Here is a 23,921-nt window from a genome sequence, read left to right as displayed (position 1 = left end):
TTTTAGGTCATATTTATGCAGAAATATAGAAAATTCTAAAGGGTTCACAAACTTTCAAGCACCACTGTAGATATGTGACCTCAACATAGCCTAGGTCAGAATCAACCTTACTAACCATTCCCCACAACTGAATGAATAAAGCAAGATGATGTGGACAAAAGTGAACACTTTAATGGAAGGTGCAACAAGCTGTTCAACACAGCAATATGGCCAAACTGTCAGAATGGTATGTTAAACAGAAACAAAAAGGAGACAAGTGATTTGAGAATATACACTCAAACAAAACAGCAGTAAAGGAGGAGAGGGGCGACAGCCCGAGGAAAGCCCCCACAGGAGCGCGTGCCATTTGCAACATACGCTACCCAACTCAGTACAAGAACAAAGCACAGGAACAAAGCTAAGGCGACTGTCAATCCACCCACCCTATACAAAATGCATTAGCCTACGTATATTTACAAGAAGAGTTTTAATGTGATCTTGTATATCGGCGTTACCACCGTGGGCTACGGAGAAGGAACAGTGTGTGCAGTAGGCTTCGTGCGCATTGTTCTGCGCCTCTCGGAGGAAGGGGTAGGTGCCCTGTAAATCTTTGGAAAAGGTACATTTTCTTTTCGGCATAATTGCTGCGGCGTTACTGCTGCTAGCTGCTAGACAAAGAACATTCGCGCCGGTTAATGTTTATTTTATTGTTGCATGGCAACACGTTCTGTTGTCTGGAATAATGTGGCTAAATAAACCCCCATGCCACAGGGCCAGGGGGCAGTAACCAGGAAAGTTTGCGATTCCTGTCAATTCATCAAAATAGTAAATGCAGACATTTCTCCGCTAATGATTCCCACGCTGCTCAGTCGCAAACGTCGTGAGTGGCGAAAACCGGGACATATCCGTGTCCCGACAGACTTTTGTCGGGACTCGGGACACACAACCCCAAACCGGGACGTCTGGTCACCCTAAACTAGGATCTACTGTAAACTACAACGCACACCCCTAAACCTGCCAACACCAGAGTTAACAAACATCATTATGTTATACTATTAAGAAAAGTCAAGTTCAAATTTCCTCGGTTATTAATAACGCTAAACCGTGATTTATTTCTGTCAGCAGCCGTCAAACTTTAAGAGTGAAAGGAAAGGAATGATGGCTGCAAGTATACCAAAGAAGGAGAGAGAGAGAGATCAGTATTTGCTGTGGGATCTGCCTGTGAAATGAAAAATAAATAAATTCAACCGGGACAATCACTTTTTTTGACGTCAGAAGGCTAGGCAAGCTGGGTGTGTGTGTGCGCGAGAGAGAGGGGGAGAGAAAGTGCGTGTTTGCTTTATAAATAGATTCCTGATGGCATCTGTAGCGAAGCGCCAATCGACACGCTGAACGATCTCGGATGACGCAGCAAATGGACGTCTCGTGGAAAATTGACTTCGTGGAAATCGTAGCACTTCCTGCTTCGTGCTGCAGGACTGAATAAAGCCGTGTGTGTGTCCTGACCCCGACTGATCCCCAGCTCACCACAAAATCTGTCGTGGAACGCTGACCCAAAATACACAGGAGCCAGGGAAGGAAGGATTCATCCTTTTATGGCCATTGAACAGGATCAAGAAAGAAAAAATGTCTCATGAGATCATCTTAAAGGTCCGGAGCCTGTCGGGTTTGTGAGCTTGACAGAACTTTTAAAAGGAGCAGTCCACCCTGAGACATGTTGGATAGATTTAGATTGAAAATATTTATGATGTCTTTAGTGATTCTGGTGCTGTATTTGTGTTATTGCGAGCGCGGTTGTTCGTTTAATACAAGACGATTTTCAACAACCGTTGGAGACGTTCAGACTCGGTGTCCCAGAACGCAACAACGCCGAGTCCTGGCAGACATTACAGCTAGCTAGCGGTACAGGACAGGACATGGCATGATATGAGCAAAGCGTACAGAATATGAAGCGTCCAGACTAAAGCGCCGCCGCATCAGTCTCTTTAGCCAGAGGGCAAAATCCCACAAGTCATGAAAGGAAAATGTCAAATCAACGTGATATAAATATTAATGTACAAACTGTTAGGTGGATTTAAAGATCTGGCAACCCGGTTGTAGCCCATTAAATTCAGCCCTTAGGACAGACGCTTTTAATCGCGTTTCCATGACTGTTCAAAAATGTTGGCACCCGTCCAAGAAGTTGCCAGCTCCGAACAGAGAAGCACTCCGACTTCTAAACGTCTTTAAGGCGACACGCGTCCATCCAGGAGGAGATGAACACTCCTCACGCAAAAGGTTATAAAAGGAAATCGTGTTGAAGACGACGTGACTGTCCATTCACCAAGACAATTTATTAGCTGTTTAATTTTTTACTTCTGACCTAATTTAGCCGTTACTGCTTCTCGGCCCTTATAAGGCTCTCCACATCGTCATGCTACGCCACATTGCTGTCCCCAAACCACACCGAAACTTTGTTTCTTCATCTCGGAGCCTGTGCAATAAATAAAATAAAATAAATTAATAAAACGTGTCCCCAGAAAACCTCGGAGGCAATTAAACGGCTTATTGAAAATAAAATAGAGGCTGTAAACACGTACGTGTAATTAGGAGGCGACTGCTAATTTCAGTGGGGGAGGAAAAAGAGAGAGAGAGAAAGGGGACGCTGAACGAGTGAAATACCAAAATGCAAAACATGTGTGTACAGTAAAACTGAAACAGCCAGCTTCCCCTCTCTCTCCCTCCCTCCCGCCTCGCAGTCTGCCTTTTCTTCTCGTTCCCTCGGCCTCCTGCCGTGTTCGCTTCTTTAATAAGATTTACATTTAATTGCTCTCTGTGGTTCAATGAGGCGCATCAGATGTCGAGTTCTTGTGCAATATGAATTCTCTAGTGTTCACACTGTAAATATGGTTCTGTTTATGAGAACGTGTGTGTGTGTGTGTTGTACACTGCCCACCCCTTCCCCATCAAATCCTCGTTCTATCCTGACAAATTAGCTTAAACAGCCAGTAAAAACCTCCACATGTTACAACTCCAAAGCCTCATCTGCTTTTCCTCCCTCAGTCCCACATGCACACACTTTCACTCGTTCTCCTAATTCCACCTGACGTGACGTGACGTGACGGGCGTGCGTCTGAAATGTCACACCAGAGGGCCGAGCTTCCCGACATCAATAACGCAACGTGATACGGCACAACGAGGCGCCAATACTTTTGCAACACCCGCGTCGGAGGTTTCTTTTCAAGGTTTCAGCTTGCGTACACGTTTCGAAGACGTTGTAAACCTGTCCCGATTAAATACAAGCAGCTCCAAAATTATTGGCACCCTTGGAAAAAGTGGGTTAGGATAAACTTATTTGGTTAAACTTTGAGTGTACGAGTAAATTAATTCAAAAGGAACGAAACAGACAAAACACTATTTAAGAATATTCTTGATAAGGTTTACTTAAATAAAAACAAACTAAAAACTATTTCCACAAATCCACTTGAACAAAAAAAAGTATTTCTTGATGCAAATATATATTTTAATAACAAAACCATTTAAAAAAAAAAATAAATATTTGACCAAGTTTTATTTTTTGAAGTAAATTTATTCTCAGAAAAAATATCTATTTTTTTATTTTAACAAAAACAGTTATTGAAAAGATTTATGTGAAGCAAATTTATTATACAAGGATTTCAATAAATTAATTTCAAACACTAAATATTTTTAGTATTTTAAGTACATTTCTATGAAAAAAAAAGAGAATCAAGCAATATACATTCAAAAAACTTTTTTTTTTTTTTAAATGAAGATGTTTCTTCTTAAGGTTTATTCAAAGTATTGGTTTATTCTAAGAATTGACCCTGATAAACTATTTAACAAAATAATATAAAATAATATACATTTCTTGAGAATGTTTATTTATAATAAATACAGTACATGCTTGGCCCAAAGTGTATAAAAGTATACAATACAAATTTAAATATTTGAAATAAAATTTAAAAATTAAAATTTTTCTAAATAGAAATGCTTGTTTTAAAAAAAAAAAAAATTCTGATAAGGTTATTTATTACTAGCAGGTTACCCGGCGTTGCCCGGATTTTGCAAAATTCTGGGTTGCCCCCAGATTTCAATGTCAAAATTGGTGAAGATCTGTTGAGAAATGGTGATGTTAACCCAAGACAAACAAAAATCCAAACATCCACCACCCAGGGGCCCACTGAGGACCCAATATGGAATTTCTGAGTTCTGCCAAATTGTGGCCATCGCCTGTACCTACTTGCCAAATTTGGTGAAAATCCATCGAGAAACATCAAGACAAACAAACAAACAAAAACACTTTGCCGCTTATTATATAGATGTTTGAATAAATTTACTTGGATTAAAAGTTAGAGTTCTCTTAAGGGGTGTTCACACGGCACATATTTGCATCGATGCTGCACCGATGTATTTTGTTGCGATACATCTTACACCGGTGTAAATTTTGTGGAGCGTTCACACGTCGCAAACCTGCTTACTAGAGAGAAGCGTGTTAGCACCGGTGCAGCCCCACTTGCGGTCACACGGCAGTTTTTGCGACCGCGCTATACGATAGTAATAATGTGGAAATGAAATATGCGCATGCGTGAAAATGCACTTCCTTTTCCCGGTTGTCATGGCATCACCAAGCGCCGGGAAAACAACGTGGATGAAGACACCAGTGTTGCCAGATACTGCTGACGTTTTCCAGCCCAAAATATGTTCAAATCCGCCAAAATGCACTTAAAACCCCCAATCTGGCAACACTGGAAGACACGCAGTTCTGTTGTTGCTGATATTCGCCATTTTGGAAGTGCAAAATACCAGGATACAAATTACGCAATGCCCGTATGTAATCAACTCTCGTCACGCATAGCGAGTCTACCCCTGTAGCGTTCAGACGTCCCATTTTATATCGGTGCTGCCCCGCAAACTAGCATTTACTCCGGAGTAAATTTCTTAAACCACCTCCCGAGCAGGGTGAGATTTGCACCGGTTTAAGCAGCTTTCAGGGGCTACACCGCTATAACTTTGTACCGTGTGAACGGCCCCAGTGCTACACCGGCGTAAAAGTTGCCGTGTGAACACCCCTATAATGTCAGCGAGAGATTTAGAAATTAAGTTGGATAATCAGACATTTATGTAACATTAAAGACAAACCACACACCACCCTCCACACACCCTTCCCTAAGGGTGCCAATTCATTTGCACCTGGCTGTATGTCTTGTCATGGTCGTGTTAACGCATTAAACATTGTTGTGTACTAAAATGCTTCAATTGTAATACAACAGGAAACTCCAGGTGTTTAAAAAGTTTCTCCTGTCAGTGTACGTCCAAGTAAAACACACACACACACACACACACACACACACACACACACACACACACACACACACACACACAGTCACTGTAACACACTTTGATTTAGTGTGGTTTCTTGTCTGGAGTATAAATTCCGGTGGTGGTTTCAGTTTGACATTATAAAGTACCGTAGCCTGCAGCATGTCTTCTTTCTCCCTTCATTTGACCCCTTTTTTCCCTTTCAGTCTCCCTTTTCCTCCCTTTTCCACCGTCCTTTCAGCCCTTTCTTTTCCTCTGTGTATGGAAATCCTTTGCTTTCACTAGCTGAGCTTAAATGGCTTACAATAGCTTTGTGTGTGTGTGTGTGTGTGTGTGCTTTTTGTTAAATGTTTTACTCTGCAGCTTTATGAAGAAAAACGCTCCATCAATGAAACATTGCTAATACTGTAATTATTATTACTAGAAAAGCCGTTTTATTGTACTTTTTTTGTGCGAATATTTAAATCGCAGCCGTACAAGACGAGTCGGATGTTTCGCAACACATTCACAGCTACTCACAGGCTGTCAATCAAACAAGAGGGCGGGGGCATAAACAGGAAGTGTTAATAAAAGAAAGCACGCATTTGTCGGAACAATATGGCTGCACGTTCGGACAGGACAGAGCGAGATCCTGAAGTCTCCACAAGGGCTCCGAGACTCTGAGGCGTCCTACAGGCGAGAGGACGAGTCTTCTTTTGTCACAGCTGCAGAATTAAACATCTGGATGGCGTTATATGTGATAAATAATAAAAACAAAACGAAGTGTACGTTGGCTCTTAATGCTTACTCTCGTTGGTTCTTCAGTTTAAGAGCTCGCAGCATTCTCGTAGTGTAAAGGCCTCTGCATGCTCTTGCGACAAGGCTTTCGCAGACAGCTTTTCGCAGACAGTTGTAATTTATCGTTGAGCGGGGAGTAATAGGCGTGCGCGATGTTATTCACCGCCACAACGCAAGGGGGCGCGAAGTCGCGAAATCGCTAGGAGTAGTTGGTGGGTGTGGTTAGTGGAGTGTTTATCCTCCGGTTACTTATAATGACTAGAACTGGAGTCGTATAGATGTACGTACTTCCTCACTTCCTCGATCAACCGCTCTTCGTGCTGCTCCATCTTCGCTCGTGTTTTTAAAAATGGCGGTCGTGAAAACAAACCAAACCGGGAAAGTAGGGAAGCGGAAGTGCGTGTACAGCGGATGTAGAGTGGACCAATCAGAGCCCTCTTGTCTGTGATGCTGTCCGCGAGGCTTCTGCGGTGGTCACAATTTTTGGGAGGTGCGCGCAGAGCGTCTGCGAAGGTGGGGGGGCTACGCAGACACTGTCTGCGACACCGTCTGCGAGGACTGCGTTGTCAGCATAAATTGGCCTTAAGTAGTAATAATGTGCACTAGCACATCATCTAGCATCAGGAAGTTTTACGTTAACGTGCATATCATGGGTAAACTCAGGAGCAAGATCAATGTAATTCTCCTATTTTATATTAAACTTTGGTCAAATATCTGTCACATTTTGCGCAATTTTTTTTTTACCTTGCGCAATACCAGAAAAATTCAGTTGAAATCAAGCCATTTGAAGCCAATTGGTCTGCCTCTGAGGATTTCCCGGCGAACATTGATTTTCGTGACGTCATCTGCGGGACGCCTCCTTCTGAATCCTACGTCAGCGCTGGTTTCTTTATGAGAAAACGACCTGGTGGTTTTCTGCAAATTTCTTCAACGTTACTGCGTAATTATTAAAATGGTTAACAGATGTATCGTAGGAGGGTGTAGCAACACCAATCTTGATGGGATTAGTACTCATCGTTTCCCAAAAGACCGGACAATGAGAGAGAAATGGGAGCGCTTCATGCGAGGCACCCGGAAGCCGAGGACCAAGCAGAGCTGAAAGACCAAGAAAATCGCCAATTCACAAGTTTACTGTTGCCAGGGTAAGAAATAATTCTGACATCTCATTATATTCTTCTTCCAAAGGTGAAGTAACATCGCGCTCAGGTGACAATTGCATATTTCAATGCAAAATCGCTAGCTGCTAAACTTGGTCTACACAGGCTGCGCACTGAAACCGTGCAAAGCTCTCGCAGCCTGCTGGCGCTTCCGCAGGTGACGTCACGAATCTGGCTCCAGACTCCCTTGGGATTTTTCCAGACGCATTTTTTTTTCTGCTGTAGACAGATGGCCTTGTGCAAAATTACGCTTCTGGATGAGTGTGTAAAGGGACATTCTTTCATATAAAAAAACAAAACAAAATGGGTCCAGGATATGCACTTTAAAACAGCAGAAAGTCATTTTGAATAGCCCCCTGGACAAAGGGGTGCCATTACTTTTAAGCCCCGGGTCCTGCTCAAGCACTCGGCTTTGGATCTGGATTGGATTCAACCTCGTTGAGTTGAGGTTGGATAAAAACGCTTTGGATAAAGCGCGTTTGGCAAATTGAGAACAGTAAATGTAAATTTTATATGCAAATATATTTGCATCAAAACAGTTTTCTCACACACACACACACACACACACACACACACACACACACACACAGAGCGGCATCTGTCAGAATGCGAGTTAAACCACCCAGACAGAGAGAGAGAGAAACGTTCTATAAGCATATGAAAAGAAGAAAAAAAATACCGTAGGAGAGGGAAAGAAAAAAACGAGAGGAAGTTTGGTTAAGTGCGAGAGCTGGGTCTCATTTAAAGCAAAGAAAAGCAGAGATGAAGAAAGAGTGGAAGAGATTTAGTGAGTTGAGGGCAAAAGCTGCATTCAGGGGCTGTAACTGGAGTATGCTAGCAAAACCATAACGGCTAACGGCTCCATAAAATGAAATAAAACTATCTGGCTTGTGTTTCATGGAGATGAAATAAATATTGAGCTACGGTAGCTGGGTTACTGTATGGTAGGAAAAATATCTAGCTACCTTGAATAATTAAAAAAAAATTAAATAAAGCTAATGGGTTAGTGCTACACTGAGGTAAAATATCTAGCTAGCTAGAATGCTTACTGTAAAGTGTTACATAAAACAAGATATTAAATAAAGCTACACTGAGGAGAAATATCCAGCTAGTTTGAATATGTTTTTAAAATCTATTAAATAGTATATGAAAATCAAGCTAGTTGGCTAGTCTGAGGAGAAAAATATCTTGCTAGCTTGAATGTTTTTTAAATAACATATTAAATAAAGCTAGCTGGCTAGTCTGAGGAGAAATATCTTGCTAGCTTGAATATTTTTTTAAAATAACATTAAAAAATATATGAACTCAAGCTAGCTGGCTAGTCTGAGGAGAAACATCTTGCTAGCTTGAATATGTTTTTAAAGTAACAAATAAAGCTAGCTGTCTAGTCTGAGGAGAAACATCTTGCTAGCTTGAATATGTTTTTAAAATAACATCTCATCTCATCTCATCATCTCTAACCGCTTTATCCTTCTACAGGGTCGCAGGCAAGCTGGAGCCTATCCCAGCTGACTACGGGCGAAAGGCGGGGTACACCCTGGACAAGTCGCCAGGTCATCACAGGGCTGACACATAGACACAGACAACCATTCACACCCACATTCACACCTACGGTCAATTTAGAGTCACCAGTTAACCTAACCTGCATGTCTTTGGACTGTGGGGGAAACCGGAGCACCCGGAGGAAACCCACGCGGACACGGGGAGAACATGCAAACTCCACACAGAAAGGCCCTCGCCGGCCCCGGGGCTCGAACCCAGGACCTTCTTGCTGTGAGGCGACAGCGCTAACCACTACACCACCGTGCCGCCCTTTAAAATAACATACCGTAAAATACCAAATAATAGCCCGGGCGATTATTTGTCTCAATCACGTAAGAGACCCGGCGCGTATTAGAGACTAGGCGGCTATTTGGAACAGGCGATTAATTCCTTCTTCACAAATACCTTCCCCAAAATCTACCTCAAAACGGGGAAAAAAATCATTCTCAGATAGGCCTACTTTTAACCAGTATAACTTACAGTTTGTTTAGAGTTAGATTACAGATAGCACGGTGCCGACTTCGGGGAATTTTGAAGACGCAGAATGCATCTTCGCATGGCACAGTCGGGGTGGATAAAGGATAAATCACACACCTTTTCCTGTTAATGACTAGTTAAGCGCATGCTTTACAAAATAATCAAGAAACCACACCATTGTCTGTGCGCAGCACTGTGATTTAATTACTCTGCAAAGTTATGGTCACTTGCTATCACCCTCACCCATGCAGCCTCCACCCTTTGCGCTTCGCGATGTCTGTCAATCTGAAATTGCATGGAGGGCGCGACGTTGAAGCAACATAATTAGGGTGCGAAGTGTCAAACCAAAGGGTTTTTTCTTATGCTGAAAAATAAGTGACCTGCAGTGGCTACATACTGTCATCTTGCATCACGTTTCTCTCCAAGACGTCTCCCTATTTGGCCGATATGAGCCTATTCCCCGAGTGAGTTGGTACGGTGGCTCGACCCCGTAGAAAACTTAAAGTTCGGATGAAAGTTAGTTGAATAGGTTACTGACTTGTAGGCCTACATGTTGCCTGCCTGACGCGTGCTTCTGCCCAACTTGCACGACAGATTACTTGTTGAAAAGGCCCCTTGGATTAGATTGGCCGCGAGCAGACTGAAATGCATGTTAGAACGCTCTCACCTTTTTTGTAAAGCGTCTTCCAGATCCGAATGGGTAAGGGCAAGTGAAATGGTATAAGGTCTTTAATAAAACTCAGTGTGTGCTTTGACGCATGCATTCGGCAATTTAGGTCGTTTAACAGAAGCAGCAGTCCAACCTTGGAAACCCGCAGTCCTCAATGTCACCACACACGCTGGGTATTCCTCATTCGATGACGTAAGTGATATCCCACACACCCATGTCAAACGTAATTGGCTAAGACATCTGTCAAAAGTTACGGAGTTGCATTCCTCAAGAAATATTACGGTAGACCAAGATTATAACATTGAAATGGCATGTTTATTATCACGTAACAAAATGTTGTAAACAGTATTATAGAAATAATTTCATTCATTCATTCATTCATTCATTCATATTGTTTCGGTAGAAAACTATGCAATGCAAAATCGTTTAAACACCAGAAAAGTGCTGGGCCTCAAGATTCTAGATAGAACGTTCGGACGCTTTTTTTTTTTTAGACCCCGGCGAGTATTCGGAACCGGCCTTTATTTGTCACAACACACGCGTACACCCGGCCGTTAAAGGGAACTCGGCGGTTAATTGGAACTCGGCTATTATTTGGTATTTTACGGTATTAAATAATATATGAACTCAAGCTAGCTGGCTAGTCTGAGGAGAAACATCTTGCTAGCTTGAATGTTTTTAAAATAACAAAAAGCTAGCTGGCTAGTCTGAGGAGAAACATCTTGCTAGCTTGAATATGTTTTTAAAGTAACAAATAAAGCTAGCTGGCTAGTCTGAGGAGAAACATCTTGCTAGCTTGAATATGTTTTTAAAGTAACAAATAAAGCTAGCTGGCTAGTCTGAGGAGAAACATCTTGCTAGCTTGAATATGTTTTTAAAATAACATATTAAATAATATATGAACTCAAGCTAGCTGGCTAGTCTGAGGAGAAACATCTGGCTAGCTTGAATATGTTTTTAAAATAAATAAAGCTAGCTGGCTAGTCTGAGGAGAAATATCTTGCTAGCTTGAATATGTTTTTAAAATAACAAATAAAGCTAGCTGGCTAGTCTGAGGAGAAATATCTTGCTAGCTTGAATATGTTTTTAAAATAACAAATAAAGCTAGCTGGCTAGTCTGAGGAGAAACATTTTGCTAGCTTGAATATGTTTTTAAAATAACAAAGCTAGCTGGCTAGTCTGAGGAGAAACATTTTGCTAGCTTGAATGTGTTTTTAAAGTAACAAATAAAGCTAGCTGGCTAGTCTGAGGAGAAACATCTTGCTAGCTTGAATATGTTTTTTTAAAGCTAGCTGGTTAGACTGAGGAGAAACATCCTGTTAGCTTGGTTGTTAGTGACTATAAATCACTCTGGCGAAAACCTCTTTATAAAATTAAAAAGTATTAAATGAAGCTAGCTGGCTAATGCTACACTGAAGAGAAATATATAGCTAGCTAACCTCGCTGCTTTTCATTCTGTGGTGAAAATTTTAAATGTGTTATTCTTACAACAGCTTAGCTAGTTTAATAGTGTGCTAAATCGGCAGCGTTTTTCCGCCTCACGTCACTCACATACGAATTGTTCGACGCTAGCTGCTAGTTACAGCACCTATCTTTAGCATACTGCTAGTTGGCATGGTTACACTAGCACCAAGCTAGTGAAATATGGTCACAGTATTGTCAAATTAAACCAAAAAAAGTACGTTCTTTGCAATCCTTTAACATTACTGTGTGTGTGTGTGTGTGACTAAACCACAGAATAGTATGACTCATCCTTATTGTACACACACTACTCCATATCACCTTCACCAACACCTGAACATGGTCACAGCCAATGTACAATGAGTCGGTTGTGGTTTGGGCACGTCAGCGCTAACCGCTAACCACTACAAGCTAGCAGCTGGCCACTAGCGGCTCTTCCTGTCACTCCAACATTAAGGGCAGAAACACACACACTCAGAGCTGAGTCACCCTGAATCATTGTGTGATACAGATTACGAGGCTAAATGCTAAACACCAGCGAGCATTTTTTTCCCACTGAATCACAGTTATAAAGTTATAAAAAACAAAACCAGACACACACACACACACAGAGTCAGATGCCCATCAACTGGCCAACGTATGCGTCATTACAAATTGTTTGCTGAACCCCCCCCACACACACACTATTCAACTTTCCACAATAATTACGTGTTCAAAGAGAGAGAAAAAAAAGATCCATGTATTTTAGATCGTCTCCCATTTAGCTGTGTATCATAATTCATGTTTTTTTATTAATTAAAGCAGCCATAAATAAGTTTTTTATTTGAATGTTAGACTTCTTTAATTACATTTCTTATTAAATATAAAATGCAAACAAATGCATTTGGGATTTGTTCAAGCTACATGGATCTCAGATTCCCCCCCCCCCCAAAAAAAATCTAATCAAGTCAATCAAAATATCAAGTATATATATATATATATATATATATATATATATATATATATATATATAAACGTCAACAAATAATAATACAAACACATTAAAGGAGCAGTCTGTAATTCCTAAACATTTTTCCTAGACTTCTAATAACCATAAAATTTCAAAGTACATTCAGAAAAAGTGATTCTGAAAAACAGTATTAAAATAAAAAGGCTTGTTAACGTTTTCAGTGCAATTCACCTCACAGGCAGCAGAGGGCCGTAAATATTACATACTTCCCCTTTAATGATGAAAAAAATTATTTTTTTCTTTTCTCCATTTTCTCCCCAATTCTCAGACATCCGTTATCATACGACAGTAAACAATAGCTGCGTAACACAATCGGAGGATGCAGCTATCCGCCGTCTTCCGCATACATGACACACGGCTCACAGACAGCCCTGATGGGTTAGTCACCGTGATTGACACCCAGAACACACGGCCAGTTTTGCTCTCTTGGTTCTCGGCCATGGATGACTGTGGCATCGTCGGGATTCGAACTAGCGATCGACAGACGACAGGACGAATGCTATTGCTAATGTTCACTCTGTTACATGATCACACATCACATCACATTATCTCTAGCCGCTTTATCCTTCTACAGGGTCGCAGGCAAGCTGGAGCCTATCCCAGCTGACTACGGGCGAAAGGCGGGGTACACCCTGGACAAGTCGCCAGGTCATCACAGGGCTGACACATAGACACAGACAACCATTCACACTCACATTCACACCTACGCTCAATTTAGAGTCACCAGTTAACCTAACCTGCATGTCTTTGGACTGTGGGGGAAACCGGAGCACCCAGAGGAAACCCACGTGGACACGGGGAGAACATGCAAACTCCGCACAGAAAGGCCCTCGCCGGCCCCGGGGCTCGAACCCAGGACCTTCTTGCTGTGAGGCGACAGCGCTAACCACTACACCACCATGCCGCCTCATAATTCATGTTTTTTATTAATTAAAGCAGCCATAAATAAGTTATTTATTTGAATGTTAGACTTCTTTAATTACATTTCTTATTAAATATAAAATGCAAACAAATGCATTTGGGATTTGCTCAAGCGACATGGATCTCAGATTCCCCCCCCCCCCCCCCCAAAAAAAAAATCTAATCAAGTCAATCAAAATATCAAGTATATATAAACGTCAAATAATAATACAAACACATTAAAGGAGCAGTCTGTAATTCCTAAACATTTTTCCTAGACTTCTAATAACCATAAAATTTCAAAGAACATTCAGAAAAAGTGATTCTGAAAAACAGTATTAAAATAAAAAGGCTTGTTAACGTTTTCAGTGTAATTCACCTCACAGGCAGCAGAGGGCCGTAAATATTACATACTTCCCCTTTAATGATGAAAAAAATGATTTTTTTTCTTCTCTTTTCTCCATTTTCTCCCCAATTCTCAGACATCCGTTATCATACGACAGTAAACAATAGCTGCGTAACACAATCGGAGGACGCAGCTATCCGCCGTCTGCCGCATACATGACACACGGCTCACAGACAGCCCTGATGGGTTAGTCACCGTGATTGACACCCAGAACACACGGCCAGTTTTGGTCTCTTGGTTCTCGGCCATGGATGACTGTGGCATCGTCGGGATTCGAACTAGCGATCGACAGACGACAGGACGAATGCTAATGCTAATGTTCACTCTGTTACATGATACACATTAATATTCAAACGCTAAAATGTTACTTCATTAAAAGCAAAAACACTGAATAGTAGTCACAGATGGACTTGTATGAATGAAATCTGTGTCCGTCGGGCGTGCATGCGCGCACACACACACATGTAAATCTGAAGCTGCACTTACACACACACACGTTGCACCACTCTTTCACCGTCTCTCTCCCTCGCTCTGTCTTGTTTTCTTCTTCTTCTCCATCTCCATGGCTTTTCCCTCGCACATTACAACCTCCACTCTACCTGTATGCATGTGTGGGCGTGTGTGTGAAACCTCTACACACACACTTTGGAAAACTTTCCTATGAGAACGAGGGCTGGATGGATGACTTCAGGAAAAAAAAAAAGGACAGAAAACAGAGGGATGTCTCTTTAAGAAGGTAAAAACTCCTCACAGCAGCAGCAGAGATACTCCTCCAACTCATACATGCATACTTCTTTTCGTTTAACAACCACACTGCTCACTCTCTCTCTCTAACCTTATTCTCTTAAAATCACTCCACCTCTCCCCTCGTTTCCCCCCCACTTCCTCTCCTCACCAGATCTTTCTTTTTCCGTCTCTGTTCTTTGGCTCTGAAGGGAACGAGAGAGGGACTGACCACTTTAGTGCACAGTGCGCTCTCTCTCTCTCTCTCTCTCTCTCTCTCACACACACACACACACACACACACACACACACACACACACGGTGTAGCCAAACCAGAGAGGTAGAGCAGGGCGGGAGAAAGGGGGTGTGGGCTTAAAGTGTGCCTGTGTGTGTGCGCGTGTGGTACTGAAAGGAAAAAAAAAAACAGGAAGTGATGTGACAATTTAATTCAGCTGATAATGCAGTTTAGGTCTCTCTCTCTCTCTCTCTCTCTCTCTCTGTATCCCTCACTTTTAGTGGTCATGTTTCCCCCCACTCCCTTCCTTACTCAGAATGATTTGGTTCCTGAGAAAGAAAAAGAGACCGAAAGAAACAAGCAGTGGACAAAAGACTATAGAAAGAAAAAAAAAAAGAGAGAGAATGAAAAAAAGAATGAAACAGAAGAAGTTGAGAAAAAGACAATGAAACAAAAGAAAAGAAAATAGCGCAAAGGCAGAGATAAGTACAAATAAAAATTGAGGGGGGGGGAGAGGCAGAGGGACGGATAGAGAGATTTTTCTGAACACTGGGAGGCCCATCCTCTCTGTTTCTATAGCGACTACATTTGTGAACTCTGAACTCCAGTGACATTATGACGGAGCTGATGAGAGAGGATGGTTCAATGGTTTAATGACAGCGTGTGTGTTGCAGGAAGAAAAAGAGGATAGTGAGAACAAAACATGTCTATGTTGAGGAGTTATATCACCACTGAGAGAGAGACGGAGGCAGACAGACATAAAACTGAGACCGAGACAGACAGGCATGTGTGTGTGTGTGTCTCACTGACTCCAGCACTGACCTCTGCACTGAACCACTGGATTTCTATCGGCCTGTTCATGGGCGCAACGGCCTCCTAACTGCTGAACACACAGATCAAGATTCGAGTTATAACGAAATGAAAGTAAACCCCATCTGTAACCAAAACCCAATTCATTAGCTAGTGTGTGTGTGTGTGTGTGTGTGTGTGGTAGTAGAAAAAGTGGGGGGCTTCCAGTCCTGATCAAATCTTGTGCATTTTAAGGACGATGGCATGCAGCTCCTTACCAACTAACCCACCCTGTCCGTCTCTGAGAAGAGGTAGTGTGTTTGGTCAGTGGGTCACATGACTCCCTCTTTTTCTGTAGCATAGCCATGCGGTTTGGATTACACTCGAAACAGGCAGGAGGGAGCCATACATTCACCCTCTCTTTCTTTCTCTTACACACACACACGGCCTTGGAGAATGGATTTTGTTCTACTGTACACTTACATAGGGCTAGAATGACGAAACTCTACACTACACACACACCTTACAAAACCAGTCAGAAGCTGCAAGTCACGATTTTGAGCCGAATACACCGTGTGGGCTAAAATAGTCAAATTTTACATATCAGTGTATAACATCTACATTTTCATGTTTTGAAAAACTTCTGCAGACCTGATTAAGGCCCGGTCCTACAATACCAATAACTATAAATAAATGGATCTCCTGCAGTTTATGTGGTCGGTGCTCACACCAGACCGATAACGATCCCTATAGCCCTGGGTTTATCCGTATCGCGGAGATAGCTTCTGGAGCCATCTCGTCCGGACCTGGAGCTGATCCGATAAAACATCTGACCCATCAGGTCATTGTTTCGATGTGACTGATTGGTCTGAGCACGTGCTATTTTTCTTTCCCCGCGCGTCTTTGTACATCCTTGTTGCGGCATGAAGTCACGGAATACGGACACGGAAAATAAAAATAAGGAACATGATACAAAGCACGGATCTTTTATACGTGCTTCATTCCACGGCTAATGATTTGCGGTTGCTGAGAAAAAGGGTGTTTCGGACGAACGGAGATACGGACAGACAGAGGTAAACCAGTATCCCCCCCCCGGAGTGGGGGTATAATAATCTCTTAATTGATAAGGAGGACAGAGTTGAAGTAATGGATGTGGGCGTGGCTGCAGAAGTGGGCGTGATCATGGGTATTGCCTTGGCCATGGCAGAGGGGTCTTTTGTTGTTATACCAGAATTGTAGACTGAAACAAAACAAAACAAAAAAACCCACTGTGTTACTAACATGTTCCGACAAAGGTACAGTGAAAATTTTTCTGAAATTTAAAATTTTAACAACGTTTTTTTTTTTTTTTTTTAAATATGCATTGCTAAGAAGTTTGTGCCGTACGGAAGCCGAGAGAGGCCCTTCATATAATCCTTTTTTTTATTCACCTTGTTATCCTGAGATAACGACATAATTAATTCAGGATCTCGAGAAAACAACACAACTAATTCAAGATCTTGAGAAAACAAAACAATTATTCCGTGATCTCGAGTAAACAGCTGAGGAATGGTTCATTCAGGTGCGCCAAGAGACTTGTGATATGCTGACTTTGGGGCTATTTCTCATTCTGTATAGACGCAACTTTGGTCATTAGAATGTCTGGAATAATCGATCACCTAATAAGGCAATATTTTGATCAGGGGTTGACACAGGGAGAGATTGCATTAAGTCTTTTAATAAGGGATAATTTCAAAATTAGTCCGCGGCACCGGGGCAGCACGGTGGTGTAGTGGTTAGCGCTGTCGCCTCACAGCAAGAAGGTCTGGGTTCGAGCCCCGTGGCCGGCGAGGGCCTTTCTGTGCGGAGTTTGCATGTTCTCCCCGTGTCCGCGTGGGTTTCCTCCGGGTGCTCCGGTTTCCCCCACAGTCCAAAGACATGCAGGTTAGGTTAACTGGTGACTCTAAATTGACCGTAGGTGTGAATGTGAGTGTGAATGGTTGTCTGTGTCTATGTGTCAGCCCTGTGATGACCTGGCGACTTGTCCAGGGTGCACCCCGCCTTTCGCCCGTAGTCAGCTGGGATAGGCTCCAGCTTGCCTGCGACCCTGTAGAACAGGATAAAGCGGCTAGAGATAATGAGATGAGATGAGTCCGCGGCACCTCCGCAGAAGACTGGCCCGGCTTCGTCTCTACCGACGGAGATACAGTGATCCAGCTGAGATCATGAAATAATTGTTTTGTTTTCTCGAGATCCTGAATTAATTAATGTCGTTATCTCGCGATAACAAGGTGAATAAAAAAAAAGATTATATGAAGGGCCTCTCGCGGCTTCCGTAGTGCCGTAAACTTTACAAGCAGATTTTTCCATTTGTGACTTTTTGTAAAAAAGTCAAATCTGACTCCTTCAAATGCTCACATCTCAGTGCTCTATTAGTCAAAATATTTTCATCTAGGAATCATCGGAAAGCTTTTTTAACGACCTTTCATGGAAAAAAAACCCCCTCCATTTTGAAAAATTGACCCATGGGATTCGGGTCACATATTACACACAAGAATACAAATACTTACATGCAATTTAAAAAAAAACAAAAAAAACCACCCACCCCCACACACACACAGCCTGAAGAGTCTCCTTCACTTATGTCCGATTATATCAAATTGCCCAATTCAGCTATTTCCTCAGAAAGGGAGTGTGCGCGCGCACATACACACACACGCACAGGAAGGAAATGTGGAGATAAGACAGGCTGACTGGAAGTGTTGGTCAGGCCTGAGTGAAATTCTGTCACCTTAGAAACCAGCAGAGCATTCAGTGGACGTGAAGCATGACCTCGCGCGCTCTCTCTCTCACACACACACACACACACACACACACACACACACACACACACACACACACACACACACACACACACAGGTGCACAGGCACTCAAGTGCACACCTGTAGATAGACAAGCACACAATATAAGAGCCTCTTTGTCTCTCTTGCACGCACACACACACACACACACACTGACCACAAGATTTCAAAGTCCAGCACTAACATCCGTGTAGACAGATAAACCCCGTTACTGATGTCTGAGTTCCGTGTGCGTGCACGCGCTCATAATCACTATAATAATAAATGACACAAGAGGATATGAGTCACTTTTACACACACACACACAGCTGTATCAGCATGTCTGATGTTTATTCTCATTTAGTTTCCAGTAGGAGGATGAAATAGTACAGAGGAGCTGCTCTGAAAAACTCAGGAGGTCCGTCTCTCAAAACACACACACACACACACACACCGGTTTCTTATCAAGAAATGAAAAAGTGACTCAGCAGGATAACACACTACACCGTTGTCCGTTATTTGCCCACACAGCAGTCTACATGATGTTAAAGAACAATTAGATTTCATGCACTATACATAAAACAGATGGTTTTAAAGAGCATGAGGCCACGCCTCCTTCACACAGGAGGACAGACGCAGAGGCCACGCCTCCTTCAGAGATAATACAAGCGACAGAGGGTCTGTACATCACATGACGTCACTGTACGTGGAAGTCACTGCGGTTACGCCCACCGAGTGGCAGCGGTCCAGTTCTACTGGAATACCGTGAGAACGCATCGAATGTGAAAATCGACAGGAAATCAGAGTCGTGTTTTTATAAACTGATGAAAGCGACAGAAATGTGAATTACACTTTAGTGTTCATGAGTACGTTTTCATTCACATATAAAAAAAATCACCCGTAACTACAAAATCGCTGCATTATCGTCAGATTAGAACGAACCATTTATATCTACAGAAGGAGCAAATCCGCTTCTACAGAGGCCGCCAGGTTCCTCCAGGTCACCCAGAACGGACTAAAGTCTACAGTCGAGGTGCCTTTCGCAATCCAGAAGGACGATCCGAAAGGAAGATGAAAAATAAAAAGAAAGAAGAAGGATCAGTGTTTGCTGGTGTTGGCTAATAACAAATCAGAGCGCCCACGTTTTGTAAAAATGGAGGATGTGAACCCTCAGCGAAGAAGCAGTGAAAGCATGAAACAAAGCGAGATCGAGACAGGCGACGGCAGGAAATGAGAACCAATGCTGGTGTGGTGCTTCCCAGCTGGAAATCGCTAACGAGAGACAAAAGTTTTCAACGTGATGCCAAAGTCGCCCATTTTCTGTTGGACGGGTAAATGAGCCGCAGTCTAAACGCAATTTTCTTGGTCACTATAAGGGCTAATCACGCATGTCATATCTCGCTTTTTTACAAAGCAGTCTCGGCTATCCAGATCTTCCATCGTTAGTGCTTACAGTTAGCATGAGCATGTTAACATGTTAGCATGCTAGCTGTTAGCATTAGCATGTTAGCTTGCTAACTGTTAATATTAACATAGCATTATAACATGCTAACATGTTAACTGTTAACATTGGCATGTTAGCATGCTAATGTTAACTGCTAAAATGTTAGCATGCTAATGTTAACATGTTAACAGTTAACATGCTAGCATGTTGTTATAGAGGATGTGCAGTCACGTGACCCGTCCGTGTTTACTCCGCCATATTGGACGGCTTCAGGATTGTTTACCTTGTGCGAGCGTAATGGATCCAGGGAGTAATCCCCAAGAAAATTCGGAAAATACCCCATCTACATCGTGCGATAACTTGTCCAAGTTTGTTCAGCATCTTGAAGGTGACGTGAGGCAGCGTTACGTGGAAAAGTGTTCCAGGTTGGGGATTGCAGATCCGTACAACTTCCCGCAATCCTTGTTCAGGGAAATTCGGAGCTGCGGTGCCGGCGATTTGCCCAATCTGGCCTACCATGACATTTACAATTTTCTTGTTAATCGTGAATCGTGTTACACTGGCAAAGCCCTCAAAGCTTACAAGAGCCTGGAAGCTTATAAATATTTTGTTGCGGGATGGATATCCCAACTATACCTCTGGAAGGTTCCGAAGAAGAATGTCTACTTGATAACCTCACGGGTAAGTGGCATTAAGGCGTTTATCATAAAGAGACTATGCAGGACGTTTTATCGTAAGAATGTTCGAAAGCTAAACTGAGTTCCAGATAATGACAGGGTTGTAAATATGTATGTTTTTGTCTGAAAAACAGTAAATCAGAAAGCTGCGCACGTTTGCGTGGTTTGCGCAGCTTTCTGATTTACTGTTTTCTTCTCATACTTATACTTCCTATGTTTCATGGACTGTAACGGCATTTGCTCATTTAGTAATTTTAATACAGAATTTACTTTGATGAAATTATTCAGACACTCCAACGCCCCCCTAAAAAGAAAAAAAAATCGGATCTGCACGATTCAGCCGTGAAAAAGGCGGCATCCGCCAAAAGGCGCGCCGTTTGCATCCCTGTATTAAGAACATTAATATTACACGTCCATGTGAAAACCAGTTATATTTTTTTGATCACAACTTGGTGATAGGTGGTGCAGTATACTATAATTATACAGCAAGTTCTAACTAATATTTTGAAAAGACCCCAATGGTCCAATAAAGTGTGCAGTGACTAAAAACAGCGTCTCTCCTCGTCTGCGGGGAATCTATAAAATGACAGGCCCTCCTTTTGGCCCTGTCTATTGGTACAACCAAATGCTGAACAAGACAGCCATTCTCGAAAGATCTACTCCCACACACTTGATAATTAGAACGGGTTCGTCTAAGTTCTATGCGCGGCCATGCCGTCCAAGATGGCAGATAAACAAATATCACGTGACCTCACGTGCACGCTCTCTATAATGCTATGTTAAGCTGTTAACATGTTAACCTTAGCATGCTACCATGCTAACAGCATGTTAACCAGTTTTAACATGTCAACCTTGGCATGTTTGGATGTTAGCTGTTAACATATTAGCATGCTAGCTGTTAGCCAATTAGCCTCAGCATGTTAAGATGCTCACTGTTAACATGTTTACATGCTCGATGTTATCTGCTAATGGCAAACATGCTTACCATATTAATTGTTCGCATATTAACCTTAACATGTTCACATGCTAACACTAGAATGTTAGCATGCTCCCTGTTAACATGCTCTGTTAGCATGTTAGCAATTAGCATATTAGAATGCTAGCTGTTTACATGTTAGCCTCAATGTGTTAGCATGATAACTGTTCTGCTACAGCTCAGCAAGCACATTTTCCATTTTCTCTGTGGAAATGGAATCTCGTTTGACATGAGAATACTTGCACATTTTTTATATTAACCTTTATACCAAGGGGAAAAGATCACGTCTTACGAAATTATGTTTGTACATGCGTCTTAGCATAAAATTTAATTATGTAGAGAAAATATTCACTAGCAATAAAACACTACCACAACGCAGAACACACCACGGTCTCTTACATGGACGATATGACCTACAGTTTTACAGACTAAATAAATATCTACTTAAAGTAACGTCATCAGTTGACCGGCTTCTCGATGCGGTTGTAGATGATGACATCATTTTGGATGTACGCTACGTCCTAATACACGCTTTTAAAAGGGAGGGAAATTCAGTTGGTTGCAAATCTCCAATCTCACCACTAGGTGCCACTAGATCCTACATAGTGTCCCTTTAAATATATCGCACGTTTCATTTATATCCTGTCTCACTAAACATTCATCTGTTTGGGTCACAGACACTGGGTCTGTTCAGTCACATTATCTCGATCGCTTGCATTCCATTTTTCTCCCTGAACGCTGGCGAGACCGGCTAAGACAGTTCTTGATGCATCACGGTAACAGAAAAATGCCACGGTGGCATTTTTCAGAATCATGAAAATCAAAACACAGCCTCCAACTCGGTGACAGAAAGACCTCTCAACATGGCGCGTGAACATATCAGTTACCCAAAATTCAACACGATAAGAATGTGAAGTTGAGGTCACACTCAAGCGGCATCATCCTCCATGAACCACTGGTTCTCTGGAAGAGTGTAAGGGCCTCTGCATGCTCTTGCGACAAGGCTTTCGCAGATAGCTTTTCGGAGACAGTCGTAATTTATCGTTGAGCGGAGAGTAATAGGCGTGCGCGATGTTATTCACCTCCACAACGCAAGGGGGCGCGAAGTCGCTAGGAGTAGTTGGTGGGTGTGGTTAGTGGAGTGTTTATCCTCCGGTTACTTATAATGACTAGAACTGGAGTCGTATAGATGTACGTACTTCCTCACTTCCTCGATCAACCGCTCTTCGTGCTGCTCCATCTTCGCTCGTGTTTTTAAAAATGGCGGTCGTGAAAACAAACCAAACCGGGAAAGCAGGGAAGCGGAAGTGCGTGTACAGCGGATGTAGAGTGGACCAATCAGAGCCCTTTTGTCTGCGACGCTGTCTGCGAGGCTTCTGCGGTGGTCACAATTTTTGGGAGGTGCGCGCAGAGCGTCTGCGAAGGTGGGGGGGCTACGCAGACACTGTCTGCGAGGACTGGGTTGTCAGCATAAATTGGCCTTAAGGATCGCCATCGAGTCCGAGCGCCTATTGTTTAAGCAACTAGTCTCCTTTTTTATGGTTTTCTGCCATCAGTTCATCCGTAAACATCAAAAATAATATCAGTCAAATCTGTCATAATTAAGGCGGCACGGTGGTGTAGTGGTTAGCGCTGTCGCCTCACAGCAAGAAGGTCCTGGGTTCGAGCCCCGGGGCCGGCGAGGGCCTTTCTGTGTGGAGTTTGCATGTTCTCCCCGTGTCCGCGTGGGTTTCCTCCGGGTGCTCCGGTTTCCCCCACAGTCCAAAGACATGCAGGTTAGGTTAACTGGTGACTCTAAATTGAGCGTAGGTGTGAATGTGAGTGTGAATGGTTGTCTGTGTCTATGTGTCAGCCCTGTGATGACCTGGCGACTTGTCCAGGGTGTACCCCGCCTTTCGCCCGTAGTCAGCTGGGATAGGCTCCAGCTTGCCTGCGACCCTGTAGAAGGATAAAGCGGCTAGAGATAATGAGATGAGAGAATGAGATAAAACAAAAACAAATCCAAAGCAAAATCTAGTCAGTCAATGTAAAACCTTGAAGTACAATTCAATATTGAGTGTTTAGCGCCCTCTGGTGGCCATCATATCAACATGTTGGCTCTTTACTCAGGCTCTGGGTGCAGGTAAATGATACAAAACACACAATTTCAGTTTCCCAAAAAGTGGAATTTGTCTTCAACAAAGCTGCAGGATGTAAGACTTCAGATCAGATTCCCTGATCGAAAAATAATACTGCAAGCTGCGGGGGTGGGGTGGTGGGGTGGAACATTTCGTAACACAGGCTGTGCTGCACTATTTTCTACACTGCAATAATCTCACGACTGCATGTACACATGTTTAAAGGTAGCCAGCCTTTGAGATGTTTCAAGTGTAGGTCATAAAAAGAATTTTCCCGACACCTAATTCATTATTTTTGTTTAGTGGACCGAAAGCTACTGAATTCGAATCACAGACTTCCAATTTTATTAGTTTTTTTTTTTTTAAACAGAACAATTAATGAATTTCTCTCTAGCTCTAAATCCTCCGCTATTTTTTTCCTGCTTCACCATGACGCAATTCAA

General features: G+C 42.6%; 1 protein-coding gene across 2 annotated transcripts in view; it reads right to left on the bottom strand.

Annotated features, from left to right (window-relative positions):
- Positions 1 to 23,921, bottom strand: part of LOC132880826 (protein eva-1 homolog A) — a 133,043-nt gene that overhangs the window by 20,422 nt on the left and 88,700 nt on the right. Inside the window, exon 1 of one of the 2 annotated variants that reach the window (XM_060913812.1) lies at positions 14,184 to 14,285. The exons of the other annotated variant lie outside the window; for it this stretch is intronic. The gene's annotated coding sequence lies outside the window, so the exon portion shown is untranslated. Of the gene's footprint in view, positions 1 to 14,183; positions 14,286 to 23,921 lie in introns of those variants that run through there. 2 annotated transcript variants of the gene reach the window in all.

The sequence above is a fragment of the Neoarius graeffei genome, chromosome 2 (genome assembly GCF_027579695.1).
Source record: "Neoarius graeffei isolate fNeoGra1 chromosome 2, fNeoGra1.pri, whole genome shotgun sequence".
Lineage (NCBI taxonomy): Eukaryota > Metazoa > Chordata > Actinopteri > Siluriformes > Ariidae > Neoarius > Neoarius graeffei.
Note: the sequence above shows the minus strand (reverse complement) of the source record. Positions and strands in the feature narration are given on the sequence as shown.